Source organism: Aythya marila (assembly GCF_965140915.1).
Source record: "Aythya marila genome assembly, chromosome: 2".
Classification (NCBI taxonomy): domain Eukaryota; kingdom Metazoa; phylum Chordata; class Aves; order Anseriformes; family Anatidae; genus Aythya; species Aythya marila.
The window spans coordinates 133,752,895-133,769,839 of NC_139043.1; the positions used below are offsets into that span (position 1 = coordinate 133,752,895).

The 16,945-nt window shown below is 45.2% G+C and overlaps 1 protein-coding gene across 1 annotated transcript in view; it reads left to right on the plus strand.

The window, feature by feature from the left end:
- Positions 1–16,945, plus strand: part of SDC2 (syndecan 2) — a 56,458-nt gene that overhangs the window by 5,404 nt on the left and 34,109 nt on the right. The gene's annotated exons all lie outside the window — the stretch shown is intronic.

Sequence of the window (16,945 nt, forward strand, 5' to 3'; positions counted from 1 at the left end):
TTCTGAACAGTATTTTGCAAGTGTGAATATAAGTGGTCTCGCGGAGCTGTGGGAAACACAGCTGAAGCAGTATGGCATGGGAGGTGAAGTACTTCTCGGGGAGTGCCTGGGTGTGTGACCGCTGTGGCCTCCAGTCTAAGAATGTTTTGAGAGAAAAATTGTAATCTGCTTGCTGCCACATGAAGCGACAGCCTAACTAGGTCCTTCATCTTTCCTGTCTTCCCTGGGATCCTTTCTGGTATGTTCACTGCCTGCCATTAGATAGACAGGCAATGCCTATCTAAGACATTAAGCCCAGCTGTGCCCCGGTGGGTTTTGGTGACCCTGAGGTACCTGTGGGAACACCTGGCTGGACAAAACAGCTGGAGGACACAGCTGTGACCAGCCAAACCCCATGAACTTGGTCTCCTTTTTTGCTTTAAGAGCTGAGTTTTGTTTGCTTTTCATACTGTGGTCTGCAGGGGAAGGCTGATATTAGCTTGGTGCATCTTCCAGGAGAGGACAGCTGTCCAGAAGACAGATTCTTCCTTTGCTGGGTTAATTATCCTTGCTCACCCTGAATGTGGAGATCCCAGAATCAGCGCGTCACTTAAACTGATTACTGGGTGAAAGCCTGCACAAAGCCTTTCCTTTCAAATCACTTTCAAGTATTGTGCAGTTCCTCATTCACATATACAGTCACGGAGGTGTGACATTGATGGTGTTATTATTATTTAAAATGAAAACCTGCAAGGGAAGCAAAGCGGGAGGGTGAAGCTAGTTCAAAGTGATGGAAATGCTCCATCACCGGGAAATGCAAAAATCAAGCTCCCATTGAATTTAAATTTGTGACATTGCATAAATAAAAATAGGTATGGCTTAGCCCTATAAATAGCAGTAATTCCTGCAGCAAGGATGTGCATAAAGTAATACTGCTGAGAAACAGGATTGTGAGCTGTCTGGGTTGCAGAGCATCCCATCCCAATCCTGGCCGTGGGGCTGTGTCTCCTTCCAGCCAGGAGCTCACGGGTGCTCAGTGCTCGCACAAGCCACTGGTGGCAGTGCAAGCTTGGCTAATGTGAGAGTTTGTGCAGCAAGGAGATGATGGAGCGTCCACGAACAGAGTGTGTGAAATCGGTTATGTCAGCGACTGGCTTGTGTAAGTCTCATTGTGAGAAGGTGAGAACTTCTCAAGCACTGCTGGGGCAGCAGACAGTGTTAGAGGATTAATACCTTAGGATTATTAGTGACTTAAGCATCTGCAGCATGTGGAACTCACTCTCTTTCTCCATGGCAGAACAACAAAGATGACTAATCGTGGGGATAGAAATGGAAAGTTACCAAGGTGCCGTATATACCTCTGAAATTCTTGTCTTGTGGTATGAAATGAAGCTTCTTGAAGGGTGTTTGAAATTAAGAGTGTATAGAGGCTGTACTGCACAGAGCATTCAGCACCGAGCTCTCTGTAGGTGTTGCAATTCTATCTTGGAAGTTCTTTGAAACTTTGTGTGTATTTTATGTCGATCTTTATTCTACATAGGTCTCAATTTTACATATACCCTCATGTACTTTTGTGCGTGTGTCTTTTATGAAAGGCTGTATGCCTTTCAAGTGTCAGGAAAAGAAATATCCTGCAGAACACAAGAACTGACAGTTCAATAAACAGAACAAGGCCAGGCTCAAAGTTTTTTCAGTAGTTCTCCTGGCCTGGAGTCAGGCTGGGAAGAACGGCTTCCCCGACCTTATTTGCCAGGAAAAAAGCCTTAAACACAAGGTGGTCTTTACGTATAATTTTCCTCTCGTTTCTTTACTTGTAATTTAACGCGACAGTTTTGCAGCAGTTTTCCTCCCTAAATATGATTTGATCCACTGTGGCACTAACAGGTGCTTTTGATTTTATTCTCCAGCAAAGCCTTCCCTCTGTCCTCAGAGCCTTGGTAAGGGGACAGGAATGTGTTTGTCACTGTGAAACATGAGTGCATTGGGAAAAAAAAATCTTACTAAATAGGAAAAAAAGAAAAAAAAAAGTGGAAATAATAGCAAGGGAGTGAATGCATAGATCAGTACCTGGACTGTCCTGGCTGGCACCAGTGTCGTTGTGGCACCAGTGGTCTTCCAGCTCAGCTGTAATCCTATAGCCATGTTGCAGCTTGAGTTGACTGAATTTGTCAGACTTTCTTCATCTTTTCCTCCCTTTTGACCAAAATCTTTGCTGGATATGTCTGTGTGCTGCGTGGAAACATGGCTGCTTCCAGAAGTTTCCATAGAGTTTGGCCGTGAGCAGGAGGTGGCCGAGGAAGGCCTGTGGCTAACCAGGAGGTCTTTTCTGCTGTTCTGGCACCAGCTGGGGTCCTTCTGACGGAGCATCTGTTGGGATGTGAAGGGGAGGGATACTAAAAAGATAAATTGATATCGTTTAACAGCCTTATCTCCAGCCTGTTGAATAATGTTTGGAAACCCCACTGTGGCTTGATGGCCTGGGTGCACAGGCCTTCAGGGTGAGGAAGGTGGGCCCCATGGGCACCGGTCAACAACCAGCGTGTTTCCTCAGGGTGCCCGGGTGCAGTAGTCACTGGAAATAAAAGAATCACAGAAACAGTAAGGTTGGAAGAGACCTTCAAGATCATCTGGTCCAACCACCCGCCTACCACCAATGTCACCCACTGAACCATGTCCCTAAGCACCACGTCTAACCTCTCCTTGAACACCCCCAAAGGAGGCAAAATATTAGGGTCAACGATGACTGAATGTGCCTCTGCTCATGCTGTGTGTCAGAAATGCTTTTCTTGGTGGTGGTGTTTAGTCCAAGCAGCCATGCGTGGTCAAAGAGCAGGGCCATGCTTGGGCACTTCAAGGGAAGATCTCTGTGGGGCCTGGTGGGACTCCAGGTTCTGTCCTAAGCAGTGTTTCTTTTGGGGTGGGGAGACACAGGTATGCCCTTGACACTGTGCTGAGCCTCACTGGATGCGGAGAAATTCAGAGCTGCTGAAAACAGCAGAGCATCGGGTACTCTTAATAGTATTGCTGTGCTGGAAATGTCATTTCTCGTCTGTTTTGTTACTGTAGGGCATTAGAAAGGGGAAATGACCTTTCTTTCTTTTTGTTCCTGTTCTTACTGCGATTCAAAACCTTGAAAAGCGTATTCTACCCTTGGCTGGCTTGGGGTTTTGTCATTTCACTAATGCTACTTTCCTGACCGTATCTCTCCCGCTTAACCGAGAGTTAGTGACCTGGTATCTTGATGTAGGTCTCTTTAGGTGGAGACCTGCAACTGGCCTACTGCCTGGTGGCATAAATTGTCATAATGATGAAGGTTTTCTGAGACTTTTTTGGGGAAATGTGTATCTTTTCTATGGGTTAAAGAAGTCTTTGAGCTTGTGAATATTTAGTAATACAACTGTGGTTGTGAGTTTGTCACTTTAATTTTTGTTTTTCTCATCTTCATATGCACTGGAAGAATTAGGCAGCTTTGATGGGAATAGGTTTATGATAGGAAAAAAACTTTGGGGAAAAAATGTGTTTTTTTGTTTGTTTGTTTTTTGTTTGTTTTCCTATAATACACAGATATAAGTCTCTGTGATACTTCTTCACCATGTACTTCTTGCAGTTTCACGTAAAATCTGAGGACCTTATAACTGATTTAAGCATGTAAAGGAGGACTGTTTTCTCGGGAAGACTGAGAAAAATTCTTCTAATAAATGCTGCCAGTCTCAACCAAAGTATGTGGGATCCCTCTTCATGAAGATTGTGGCTGTATTGTGGTTGGAGCTGGCACAATTCCTGTGTAGTAGAGTAGCTCACGTGGCGTTCATGCAATTGTTTGTGATCAGAGACGAAGGCATCCTAAGAGAGGATTAGCAAGATTTTTTTTTTTTCCCTCTGTGGCTTTCTGTAGGTGCACAGAAAAAGCTAATCTCTCCCTCTCTTGTTGTTTAATGCAGCTCATATAATTGGAAAACCTCCTCAGAAGAGTCTGGGGCAGACAGCTGTGCCAGCTGTGCCATTAGTAGTGTCACCTAATGGGAGCAGAGCGGAGTGGAAAGCAAAACAAGCAGCAATAGGATGTTTCTGTGCATCTTTCCAATGTTCCCTACAGCCAAGCTTGCTAGAGTGAACTCAGCTGTGAATTTGAAGAGCAGAAAAAAAGATTTTCTTACCACCAGTGCTCTTATATACTCAAAAGGTGTATTTGACCCTAAAGTTACTGCTCTGGCCATATAATGCTCTTTTTACTTTTTGAAGCATGCAGTCTTTGGGTTTGGGCATCGTTGTAGATAATTTGCAGATCAGTTTATTAATGAAAGTTCACCTGACTGGTGGTAGCGAGCATGCTCTGTTGCCTGTTCCTCAGAGAGTGAGCAGTAAAGCTGAGTTGTATGATTACCTGATTTATATTTCCAAGGCCAGTTCTTTTGGTCTTTGCCTTCCCAGCTTGGCTAATAGGGAACTGTATTTGGGGGTAGCCCTGAAGCCCTTACCGGCAGGAGATGGCACTGAGCTTGGCACTTCCCATCTTCCCATTTTTGCTGTGATGCTAATCACCTGGCCATGCATGCATATTCAAGGAGTGTTTAGTTAAGGGTGTGTGTGGGGAAATCCAAATTCCCCAAGCTGCGCGGAGTTAATGTGGTCGTCATATTTGAAATGTGTGACCCATGGTTACAAAGGATGTTTTTTGTAAATGCTGTTGATCTGGTGGCATATGTCAGGGACTGGAAAATGCAGGCTATTTATAATTATCCACAGGTGGAGAGAGAGGCGGTGCTGCACAGCACTAGCAATAATTATCAGCAGTGTAGAAAGTTCATCTCTTAAGCCATTGGTTCTAACACACTAAAAAGTATTTGATCTGGAATCTGGCACAGCCTTCAAATGGAGCCGTTCAAAGGAGTCCTGACCTAATTTTGCGAAGGAAGTGTGCAAGCCTTCCTCGTTCTGCTAATTTCTTGCAGAAGGTTTCAATGAGAGTCTTCCTACCCTACATGTGCATATATTTTACTGCAGAGCGTTTTGAATAAAAGCAGCCATTACCAGCCAGGTGGTAAATATAGCATGCAGCTTAGCAGAAATGACCTTCAATTAAGCAGAGGCGGTCCCTTCTCCTGTGCCGTGCAGTTGTCAATTACATTTTTTTTTTTAAAAAAGACTATTTTTGCTGTGTCTTTTTGTGAATAATTGCAAAACCTGCAGCACAGTGCTGGATCTGTGTATAAGAGCAGACTTCGTGCTTGTGCTGAACTCCTCTTCCAGTGCACACCTCAAAAATTTGGAGTGTCTAACAAACAGAAGTTTGCTTTCTTTTCCAGGGAAATACCTCATTAATTATGAAACGTCGTCCACTGAGCTATGTAAATTTTTCTGTTGAAGGATATAGCACGAGTTCTTTGACTTTCCTTGGGATAAATCAAAGCAGAAGTGACGACGTTATGTCTTAATAGGCTTTCATCTTCAGAAGAAAACGGAGGGGGGGGAAATCCTATTTTTCAGCAGTGGCACAACAGCACATACTGCAATAGAGCTCAGGTTTTCCTTGTTACTGGCGGTGTAGGCGTAGGCTGTTTTTATCGTGAGATAAAAACAAACAAAGCAACCTGAACCGAGGGCTTTTAAATTCTGTCTCACCTGTCACTCACACATTTTCTCATGCCATTATCACTGCAGTGTTGTTGTAAGACTACTGGTTTCCTACCAGAAACGCAGCCTTTTTGTTCAGTATGGTTTTTTGACTCATGGTAATGGTATTTCTGAACACCACCACTCAGAACGCAGTAACTGTAGTGCACTTAATAGTAATTTGTGTCTTAAGTTCCTTATTTGCTCTTTTCCTCTACAATCTCTTGTGCTTCCAGCCTCATTAGGCTGATTTATTTATTTTTTTTCCTCCCTGCTGCTTTCACGCTGTCAAGCAAGCCAGGTAACTGCTAGTATTGGCACTGCTCTCTGGTCTCGTGTTGCAAGCACGGGATCCAACAGCAGAAAACGAGGTAAATGAAAAATTGGGTCTGCTCTGGTTGTTCGCCCACTGCTGGGAATCCTTCTGCTGGCTTGGCTGAGGGTGGTTGCTGGTGATAAAGGGGGAGCAATGAGGGGACAGGGGGTGACAGAGGTGCCTGTGGGGAGTGATTTGGAGTGGTTTGTGTATCCCAGCCAGACCATAATGCAAGGAAAAACTGGAGGTGGCTGGTGTGGGGCGGAGGAGTCGCTGTGCTGCTCCACCTCTGGCCAGCCAGCCGTGTCTGGCAGCACACAAGTCAAGCACTTAAGCAGACGTGGATGATTTGAGCACCATATCCCTCATCCCCTCTGCTTTTTGGAAAGCGAGCGTGTTGAGCCAAACCTTGTGCATGGCGCTCCTCGCTGCCTTGGGGTTTACTTGGAAGCTGGGTTGTGCTCTAGTGGGCACGGGGCTGGATGGGGTGGGAGGCACAGCGAGCCCATGCTCCTCCTGGGACCTCAGCATCCCTGTGTGCCAGCACCTTGGCTTTTGAAGCCATCAGTAACCCCTCGCCCAAACAGCGGGGAGCCTGCAGGAGCTGGGATTATTTTGAGAAGTGTCCGGTTACGAGGGGACTCTAATCAAGGTGACAGCTGCTTTCCCCATGCTGCATTGAAACAAAATCTCCCAAACCCTGAGACAAAGCCTCACCAAAGACGTTAACCTCAGCGCTCCTACTCTTTCCACAAGTTGCTGGAACACGTAGCGCCGTTCACTAATGAAATACTGGAGAGGTAATCTCTTTCCATGGATGCCAGAGGGGAAAACTGAGGATCACTATCCCTGGGCCGCGTACACATGCTCTTTTTACTCTTGCCCTTAAGTATTTATGCCAGAGTTTCCTAATCATGGGGTTCTTCTCCCAGCATCACAAAACATAAATCCTGCTCTGCTTGGCAGGCCAACCTATTATTTGGAATAAGTATCTAGGCTTGCCCTTCAGTAACCATTTCTTTCTTGGGCTACTTAAGCTGCCACCCTTTATCAGCAATCCAGGGGTGAAGAATGGGAGGTGCCACCTGAAATAGCCTCGGTGTGCTGCTGCCAGGGAGGTGTGTGTTCAAGGAATGGGTTGTAAGAGCCCTCCCTAGGCTCTATTTATACCTCCCATCTAATAATACCTGCTTTAAAAAAAAAGTCTCCTGTGGGTATCTTACCCACAGGAAAAAACAAAAACAAAAATACCTTCCCAGGTTTTGGGGTCAGTTTGCTTCCAGTTATGAAGGGCAAGCTTGTGGGGAAGAGTTTTATGCGAAAGAGTGAAATAAGTGAAGAGAAATTACTGTTTTGGGGTTGTGACTAAAGTTTTAGGAATCAGCCTCTGACACAGAGCCTTTCTTAGTAGGTTCCTCCTCAAAGAAAACTAGTCCTGGGCTTTATTTTTTGAGGGGTGGTGGTGGTGCTAGAGCAGCAGTAAGCTGGATTTCCTTCAAGGCAACTGGTTGATAAAATGCTGTGGGAGTTTCACAGGGCGCGTTTAAGAGATGGTTCAGCAGTGACTTGAGAGCCTGAGGAAGGTGGAGCTGGCGGATGGGGGCAGGAGGGCAGGCCCCAACCCCACCACCAGCACCCTCTGTGTGGCCGCCCTGTTCCCCCAGCCTCAAGCCGTGACTGGAAACCTTGCCTTTCCCTGGCCACAGAGCCTTCTTTTCCCAGCTTTATGGAAAAGCACATCTGTATCACTTCATTTGTGGTCGAGGATGTGAAATATTTCCAGAGCTGAGAGTACGCGCTGAGCAGTGCTGATATTTCCCGAAGAAATGGGACGAGAGTTAAGGTGCTAGTAGGACACGAACTCTGTGTTTCCCAGCTGGCAGCTGTTTGGTTATTTCGAAGCATTTGCTTTATCCTTTTATCATATATTTTTACCTCAGTCCATTACCATTATATTTTTACCTCAGTCGCACCTAGCTTGGATTTGCTGTGCAGAGACCACGCTGGGAGATGCGCTTGTTGAAGCGAAGAAACCGCTCAGCAGTGAGGAAGCACTAACACCTGACCAAGAGCTTTTGTAACTAATAATTTTTATTCTCCCAGTGTCTGGAGAAATAGGTAACCCCACAGCAAGTATCTCTTGAGCAGAAGACTAAGCGGTGTAGGCCACAACAGCCATGGTAGCCCCCAGGCTTTGAGAGCGGGACTGCTTAGGCCGAACTCTGCCAGTGGGGATGGATGGGGTGAGCCAAGCGCCTGCTCCTGCAGCAGCCATCCCATCCCGCACGTTTCCTCTTCAAAAATTCCCATTGCTGTTTTTTTTTAAAATGTATTTACTTATTTATTTTCCTTGCAACACAAGTAGCTGCTGAAACGGTAAGGCAGACCTCACGCTTGAGGTGACAGCTTCCTCCAAGGGAACAGGAACAAACACCGGGGAAATTAAAGGGAGAGGCATTCATACCAGAATTTTTCAGGGCTGTTTTGTTTTCTTTTTTTCCACATGTATTTTTAATCCTCTCACGCTGGCGGGGGAAGAGGCATCAGAAGGCAGCGTGTTCATTAGGTGTGGTGCGGGACTTGTGAAGCCTGACCAAAATGAATGCGCTTTGCTGGGTGGTCATTGAGTACGTGCTCTGGAAATAACTCCTTCATTTTCTCTTGAGGTTTGGGAGATGAAGGGGGACTTTCATTCAGCCTTCCTACTTATTTAAAATAATATGTTGGCATGCCAAGCAGCGCGGGATTTATTTTTTTCTGATGCAGGGAGAAGAACCCCGTGATTAGGAAACTGGCGGTTTGTGAATCCCAGTCTGTTTGCTTGTGTTTTAGATGCTTGTGTTTGTTGTACGGTAAGGTGTGCACAAAAGTAAAAGGAAGTGTATTTTGGGGAAAGTTGTGAAATGGGGTATGTTTTCTGAAAGAACAGTGTGTCTCATCTGGCAGCATCATGGTCAAACAAGTAAATATGTATTTTGGTAGGGAGCCCAATTTTGAAACCATCCGTGGATCTGTCCCTTCGTACCCTCCTTAGTGTGCTTGGAATTGCAGCCAGTCTCTCTGAAAATACCACAGACATCACGTCAAGTATTCTTGTAATTTTTTTCATATTTCATGGACTTAAAATTACTTTCTTAGTTCTGTGATAAAGGTCTGGATTGTTCCACTGTAAATTCACTGTGTTTCTAGTATGATGAGCACAAGTTAGGGATGAAGCAGCCCAGAACTCCGTTGGTGGTTTCTTGGCACTTTCTGTGGAAGAAAACGTAGCTGAGTGCTGACTTCTGTTTATTTGTGACCTCAGCCGAAACTGTTGTTAACAGAATTTATTTGGGCATTTGTATTTTCAGCACAGAGGGATCTGTCCTGAGCTAACAAACAAACAAAAATAACCCTAGCCATTTCCCTGCTGAGAATTTAGGAGACGGAGTACTGCTGTGTTGTTGCTGCTGATCTCCTGTGGGTATGGAGGGCATCGAGGAAGTCAGGCTGTGAGACACCGGGAGAGAGGAGAGCTGCAGCATGACTTCATGTGCTGAAAATCTTTCATCTGGTGACTGCTCACAACCAAGTGGTATCACTCCAGGAAAGTTACTCACGTGTTGGAAGTGGCGGCAGCAATGGACGGGAGAGAGGCAGCTTTCCCTGGAAGGATGGAAAAAATGAAGAAAAACTGCTGTAGCCATACATTTTGATTCCTTTTACTTCTGACTTTATTCTTTTTTTGTTGTTGCTTTTTGGTACATGGAGGGTGTTGATGCAATCAGTTCCATGCTGTGCTCTGCCCAGGAGCCACGCAAAGCACTGATAGGGAGCAAGTGGTTACCCAGCACCCTAGGGTACCCTGGGCATGTGTGGGAGCTGGAGGTGAAGGAATCGCCTCCTCTTACCCAAACCTGAGCTGCTCACCTCCTCTGGAATGATGCTTGGTCTGGGGAGCATGGCATTGTTGCAAGTAACCTCATGAAAGATGAGTGTGAAGGCAATGGTGGATTTATCGGCGGTGCTCCGGCAAGTGGAGGTGTGCCTGCTGCTGCGGCTGCTTTTGAGAAAGCAGAGGGCCACCTTCACCAGGAGAGCTGGGGCAGGGTGGTAGGTCGTAGAAGACTGTTTGTAGAGGAAATAAACCAGAAATACCACTTGGAGTATCTGAACTGATGTGGAAATACATAGATAAGGCTGCTCTGTCAATACTTCAGCACGACGTAAGAGATCTCTAGCTCTTACAGGAGCAACAACCAATAAGTTGCAGCCTTGTTAAGCTCACGTATGCTTCTAGTAAAGTACCTCTATTTTATCAGTGTGTCTCTGGAAATCTGTGTGGTTCATGCCTCTCAGTATATGAATTAGCCAATTTAAGGCAATGCATCACCGTGCATATGGTTATAATGCTCCCGCTTATATGAGGAAAATTAGGGAATATTTTATAATGATGCGAGCTATTAAAACTTATTTAGCTTTCACCTAATAAATATTTATTAGCTGCTAAATATCAGTCATTAATGCCTGATAAACGAGGTTCTCCAGGAGGCAGCTTCGGCTAGGAAGGCATCTCTCCCCTTCCTTCCCTGCACAGCTCTGCATTAAGCAAGGTCCTTCCCACCTGCTGCTTTGTGCCTGAGGTTGGAATTTCCCCTTTTCAGTGCTCGTCACTGAGCCTGGATGGAGATACGGGGATCTTGCACTCTCCCAGCACTCAGAAAGGGTGTATTTCTTTAGGACAAATCCTCTTAGAGATGTGAATTCATTTACTTCTCAGGGAGGATTGAAATGGAGCATCTATTCAAGCTGCGCTGTGATTTTCTTTGCTGGAATTCAGATGGATATTATGCATGTCACAGGGCTCAGTTCCCAAACACATTTTTTACTCGTTAAAGTCTGCTTTTAAATGTCAATATACTCACCTCTTAAGCTTAAGCATCCAGAATTGACAGGTGTTTTTTTCAGAACTAGACTTTGTGGAGGGGAAAGGAGGAAGGCAGTATTAAAACAAAGCTCCGTGGGACTGTTGGTTCAGCTTTAGCATCAATGGATGACAAGACTGGAAGTACTACAGGTGCCATTTTCCAGGACAGCAAATACGTGTAGAGTTCTTGGTTACTTTTGGGGTGGGCAGGATTTTCTACAGAGCAAGGAAACAGTAATTCAGCAACGTGCATTGTGGCTGTTTGATGGGAATGGCCAAACTCCATTTATACATGGAAGCATCTTATGTTAACACAGGGAAAAAGGCAGGAAAATGGGGAGCTAAAAAAAAAAGATGGGTGTTCAGTGGTGTTTTGCTGATGCATTAGGTGGTGGCTTGCTGCAGAATTGCCTTTCAGGAGTTAGGGACTTCACATTTTCAAATGTAAAGTTTCTAGTGCCTGGCAGTTTCAGGATTTCCATGCATCAGCATGATCCGTACAGATAATGGAGCCAGATTTAGTTATGTGCTCTTGCCATTTAAAAGGCCAACCGTTCCGTGCACTTTTGCAGAAGGAACTGTATTAATTTCCTTTTTCAGTCCTTGTGCTCTGTGCGAGGCTTTATTTTTCTTAAGAAACCGCAGCATCTGAAACGTTGAGGATTAAAAGTAACTTTGAAGAGTGTAATTACAACTCGGTTCTCCGCTGCATTGCACTTGTTTTGTAAACTGTAACCGTGCAGCTGAACTTGCCCTTTGAATGAAGCCTTACGCACCACGAGGGTTAATATATAAACCAAACCACCTGCTTAAAATTGGCTACCTATTACCCCAGTTCCATTAAATTAGGAACTCGGGTAACAAACTGAAAAGGTTCTTGCTTTATAGCCTGAGCCACTTTCCCACCCTCAGGCACCGGGCTTATTTTAAGTCTCCTGCTCGGAAGAAAATAGAATTCAGTTCTTCAGCTGCACATGACTGTCTCAGCGTGGCGAAAATAGAAACCGGTGCTACCCCAGATGCATAATTCATCCTGTAGCTAGCAGGCATTCATGCAATACAGTAAATTGCAAGGGCTGCTTCGAGCACACCGTGCGTGCGGGTGAACGCGCGGGGCTGCGGTGCCCGTGCTCGGTGCCCTTCGTGTGCTCAGGGCAGATCGGCCACTTCTTTCCTTCGCTGGTGGGATAGGTGCTGGGAGAATAAGGACTGGGGCCCGGGGAGCCTGGTTTTGAGGGAGCAAACACTCACCTGGCATCCACTGAAGTTACGGGGAAACTTAATGTGTGAATGAACAGGCTGCAGCTTTGCTGGCAGCCCGTTGATGAAAAGATGCAGCTTAAGGCTTTACAGAAAACATCTGGATTTGTATATGAAAAAGTAGTTTTGTAAGGTATATCACTTCTGTGTGATGTATTTTTCTTCCTTCTGTCTTTCCCCCAGATGGTGGTGTTTGCTTCTTCCCCTCCACCACATCAGTATCACTAGTTACTGCCACCAGAACTGGAGAGCTGGGATTCAGGGTGCTCGCTGCTGAGTATTCAAGAAGTGCAGCAGAATGTAGATCATGTAAATAGCAAAAATCTTTACTTCTGAGCAAAAGAGAATTTCCTAGTTTCCATTAAAAAAATATAGAAGCTTTTGCTCTTGGTTGTATCTGAGCAAATGCCATCAACTAGCGTCAAGTTTGTGTTGCAGCAGTCAGAGATCTTACAAACACCGTAGTTTGGAGACACCAAATGATGAAATAACCTCAGGTATAAAGAGGAATACAGAAAGGTTTTGTTGTTTATCTCACAGAGTGAGAACATGACACAGGGAGCTAACCTGTTACTTGTTTTAATAACAGACACACACATCTTTTTCTCTCCTACTTTCATTTTAGAGGAATGAACACTGAACAATGAAAAGCAGCATGTCAGGGACAGGCAGAAGTTTAGGTGGCTTCTCAGCAGAGAGAGGAAATGCTTTGAAGTGTGTCCTGTACAGCGACAAGCAAGCAAAACTTCTCACTCATTAGGATGCATTTTGAAAGAGGCTTCTGCATGTGGGCCAGGGCCACAGGTTGGCCACACGGCCTCAGTTCCTAAAGCTCGCCTAGACCAGGAGAGTTGGGGACTTTCCTCAGCAAGGGAGCGAGGTTTTACTCACAAGGGGTCCTTGTTGCAGGAGTCAAGGTCTGTCGGTGCGTGTGCTTAGCTCTGCATGGCCCCAGTTGTGCTGGGATTTAGGACAATCATGGTTTCAGTTCACTTTCCCTATGACTGTGGTGGTGATGTTCACTTTAGATGGATCCCATGTGTTACACTTGCACCTATCTCACTCTCCAGGACCTCTTGATTGTTATAGCTGGGCACTCAATAAAAAGCTTGTAGGGGTTTAAAGCACAAGCACATGTGTAGTGTCTTACAGTAATTAGTATTGCAAATAAGTAAGGGGGGAAGTAAATAAATAATGAAGAGAATTTGTCTTTTATGACCAGTCCTTTACAGCATGAATTAGAGCAAGCAAACAAAAAACCCACAACAACAAAACCCACAGCAGATCAGATGCAATCTGTGACTTAATCGCATGCTCCACGTTCAGTGTGCTGAGCAAGCCCCAGTGGTGTCCCCAGTGGGATTCCTTCTGGGGCATAAGGTGAGGTGTGGGTGAGGGCATCTGATGGAGGTCCATCAGGTTATTTCTTTATGAACAAAATAATGCAGGCAACGTTACTGCTCCAGAGAGCAGAGAGAATGGTACAAAAGTCAGTACCGGTACCAGATGACACAAGCACTCAGGGAGCAGTGCTGCACGGGCTGCTCTATCCAAACCATATCTCATTGAAAAGGCTGGGAAGGAAGCAAATCCCACTGCTGCTGCTTAAAAATAAAGAAAGAGAATCGAATGATATAAACCAAAGGCAATTTCTGTGCTGCGTTTGGCAGTGAAAGTTCTGAATGCAGCTCTGAGGGGGGTTTATCTCACTGGCCATAAACACGGGGTTGTCTCGGTGGAACAGGTGAGTAACTCCGCAAGAGATTTCTGTGCAAGCTGCTCACTTGTGTTGGCCAGCCCTTTGGAGAGGGAATTCAGGTGGCAGAAGTTTGTGAGACTTGACAAGTTTTCACTGCGCCGACTGGAAGAAAGGGTGTTTCTGCTGGGCCTCAGGCGAAAGCTGTTAGCTGCTGGGATTGTATCACCTGGCAATGTGCGTGTGTAGGTGCTGGTCTCGTGCTGCAGAGGCTGTGCAGTGAGCTCCAGAGTTGTCACAGGGTTGGGTCTCCCGGTGCTGATGCTGCACGTGATGCCTCTGCCTTAATTTTGGTCTTAGGTGCTCAGCATCCCTGGAAGCCACTCGTGTTTCTGATCCTGCCCTGGTTCCTGACAGCTTTGGTGTCGTGTCCTCTATTGATTAGGCACAGCTGAGGTTTAGTTTATTGAGGTTGGTTGTACTTAGCTTAAAACTCCTGGATTGTAGTTCAGCTTTAGAAAAAGAGCTTGCTAAAGTCTATCACATAGACTGCCTCAAACTGTCCAGGAATTGAGCGCAACACCAAGCTGGATGCTTCGAGGAAGCCTGGGGCAACCTGACCCCTCCTTACTCATCATTCTCTGCCCTGCAGCGTGTGTCATGACCGGGTTTGGGTCACCCCCTTCCCTCTCACACCCTTTTCCTTGTGGTTATCAGCTGTAATGAGAGGCCAGCATTTTGAACCGTGCTGGGCTCTGGGAGGCACATCAGTGGTTAGCCCTGAGCAGCATTTGCCTTCTCAGCCTGGGTGGCTGCGGTGTGTGCTCCCCCAAAATGCTGCAAGCCACGGATGGGGAGACTTGCTCTCCCCTTGTCTCTCCAAAGCTGTTTGCTCTGCCCCTGGACTGGGACACCGGCGTGATTCTGGGGTACCTACCCCAAGAGCACAGCAAGGCTGTGCCTCCCTCTGAAGCCCTTGGTAAGTCCTGCTCCGTTCCAGAGGGTGTGCAGAACCACCTTGGGCTTTGCCAAGCCCTTCCCTCTGTGCCGTTAGGGCTGGCAGACGAGCGGGATTAAAAATAGATCTGGCTGCTAACTGTTTGGATCCCCAGGTGGCTGAATTTCCATGTAATAGGACTTTTCACCATAATTTCTCTGCTTGGGGTGTATCAGCGATGCAAAGCTGCCTTTCTGCAATCACAGTTTTATTCATCGCATTTTGTTTCTGCAGTTGCTCAGCTTTTATGTCACTCATCTTTGGTAGTAGGTGGCTTTTGCTACTGTAAAAATTGAGGGACTCTGTTGAAGAGAAGCTGTACTCCTTTAGAGCACCTGCTCTGGTATGTCTTTTCCTTCCTTTCTTCCTCTTTTGCTTTCTTTGTACTTAAGCCTTCTGAGGAAGCTGATTTCCAGCTCGTCCTGGTGTGGTGACTTGGCTGACATGACCCGTGTTTGTCCCTCGAGGTGTGTGACATCTGCTTGTGTAATGTTTACAAACCCAGGGTACGCAGGGGAACATTTTTCCCCTCCCCTTGTCCAAGTAAGGTGTCAGCCTTGGACCTCTCTCCTCTCACACCAAGGTGCTGTGTGAGCTTGAAAACAGAATATAATTTGCACGCAGGGTTTCTGCTGGTGTGCCACCTCACCCTGCTTCACCAGCCTTTTGCAGAACATGACAAGGGAAGTATAAAATTGTTTATGAAATATTTATATGGGAACTACAAGCATTTTACCATAGATCTTTATTTTTTCCCATAGCTTAGCTGAAACTCTTCACTTTTAGAAAGCGCATACATTATAAAGCTATGTTATTGTGGTTTTATTATCCTTTATGTATATTTAGATAAAAGTTTTTATACAAATACACCTTTTTAATGCAGTTGACTTCCTGTGTAGCTTTCTTGGGAGCTACGAGGTACTGAATGAACATTCCTCTTGTTTCGTGAAGCATCTTGCCTTTGTTAGCATATAATGTTTCTGCAATTCATTAAGCTTTATAAGAGTTTCTTCATCGTGAATGAAAAGAATTGCAGGTATTCCAGGAATCTATGAATAGCTATTTCATAATAAGGGGCTAATAAGACAGGAGCATTTTTTTCCTGGTAATCTGAGTTTCAAGAGCTGTGAGCACTAAGAACTCAGTGTTACGGCCTCGTTGCTAAAACTTGATACTTCAGCTGCATGAAAGGAAGCCGTAGTCTTCAATGAGGTTGTGGAGAGAGAAAAATACGGATCTGTGCTGTGTCAGAATATTTCTTGGTACATGTGAGCAAGCACCTAATTCTCTATATCTGATCCAGAAGTGACAGCAGCGGTATGTTCAGTGTGGCCAAGAGCTAGAGTAGAAGGAGGGTGGCTGGACAATAAGTCTCATTCGAGCTCCTGTAAAAAGGAAAATAAGTAAATTACTTGCAAATCCTGTAGCGAGCTACAGGTCTGTCTCTGTTAAGGAGCATTAAATGATTCTGCTTTGGAAAAGGCACCTTGGAATGATCATTTTGCCTCTTAGAGAAGTAATTCTGCTCGATTTGCTTTCCTCTGTGTAGTGAATTGCAGGAGCTGCTGTGAGAGCCCTTCAACCTTAATGCCTTCCTTTTAGGAAGTGGTATTGCTAATGGGAAGTTGTACAGATTAGGGTGTATCAGTGCCTGGCTTCTATCAAGCAGCTTGGCAGGAATTGCGGCATACTCTGCTAATAGATTAGGTTCTCTAATGGTGTATCTTTACAAGCACAATCTCAAATGAGATACTGGAGGATGGCTTTTGTTTCATGACTGTACTTAAGAGTATTGCCTTTAAATCATGGGCGCTTATTGTGCTTCGGTTTACTTATGTTTAATTTTTAAGCAAGGATTCCCTTGAGCCATGTATTCGGTTTTACTTAAGCCCCATAATAAGGTAAGTATCAGATGAGGATGATTGTTTAACAGCCATGGATTTTCACAGTATAATTAAGGTTAATGTTTTCCTAAACTTATTTGGTTTTCTATCTTTTTCAATTAGTGTCCAATAAAAAAAGAGAGGTTTTTAGGCTATCTCTGTTCTAATTTTTTGTTTTTTCCTAATGTGATTTAATTATTTCTCAGGGGAAGATCTGTCTGCTTTGGCTTCAATATTTCAGCAACGTATAAACATACAGGAATATGCAGAGCCCTGTGCTCTGATGTGCTGGGGG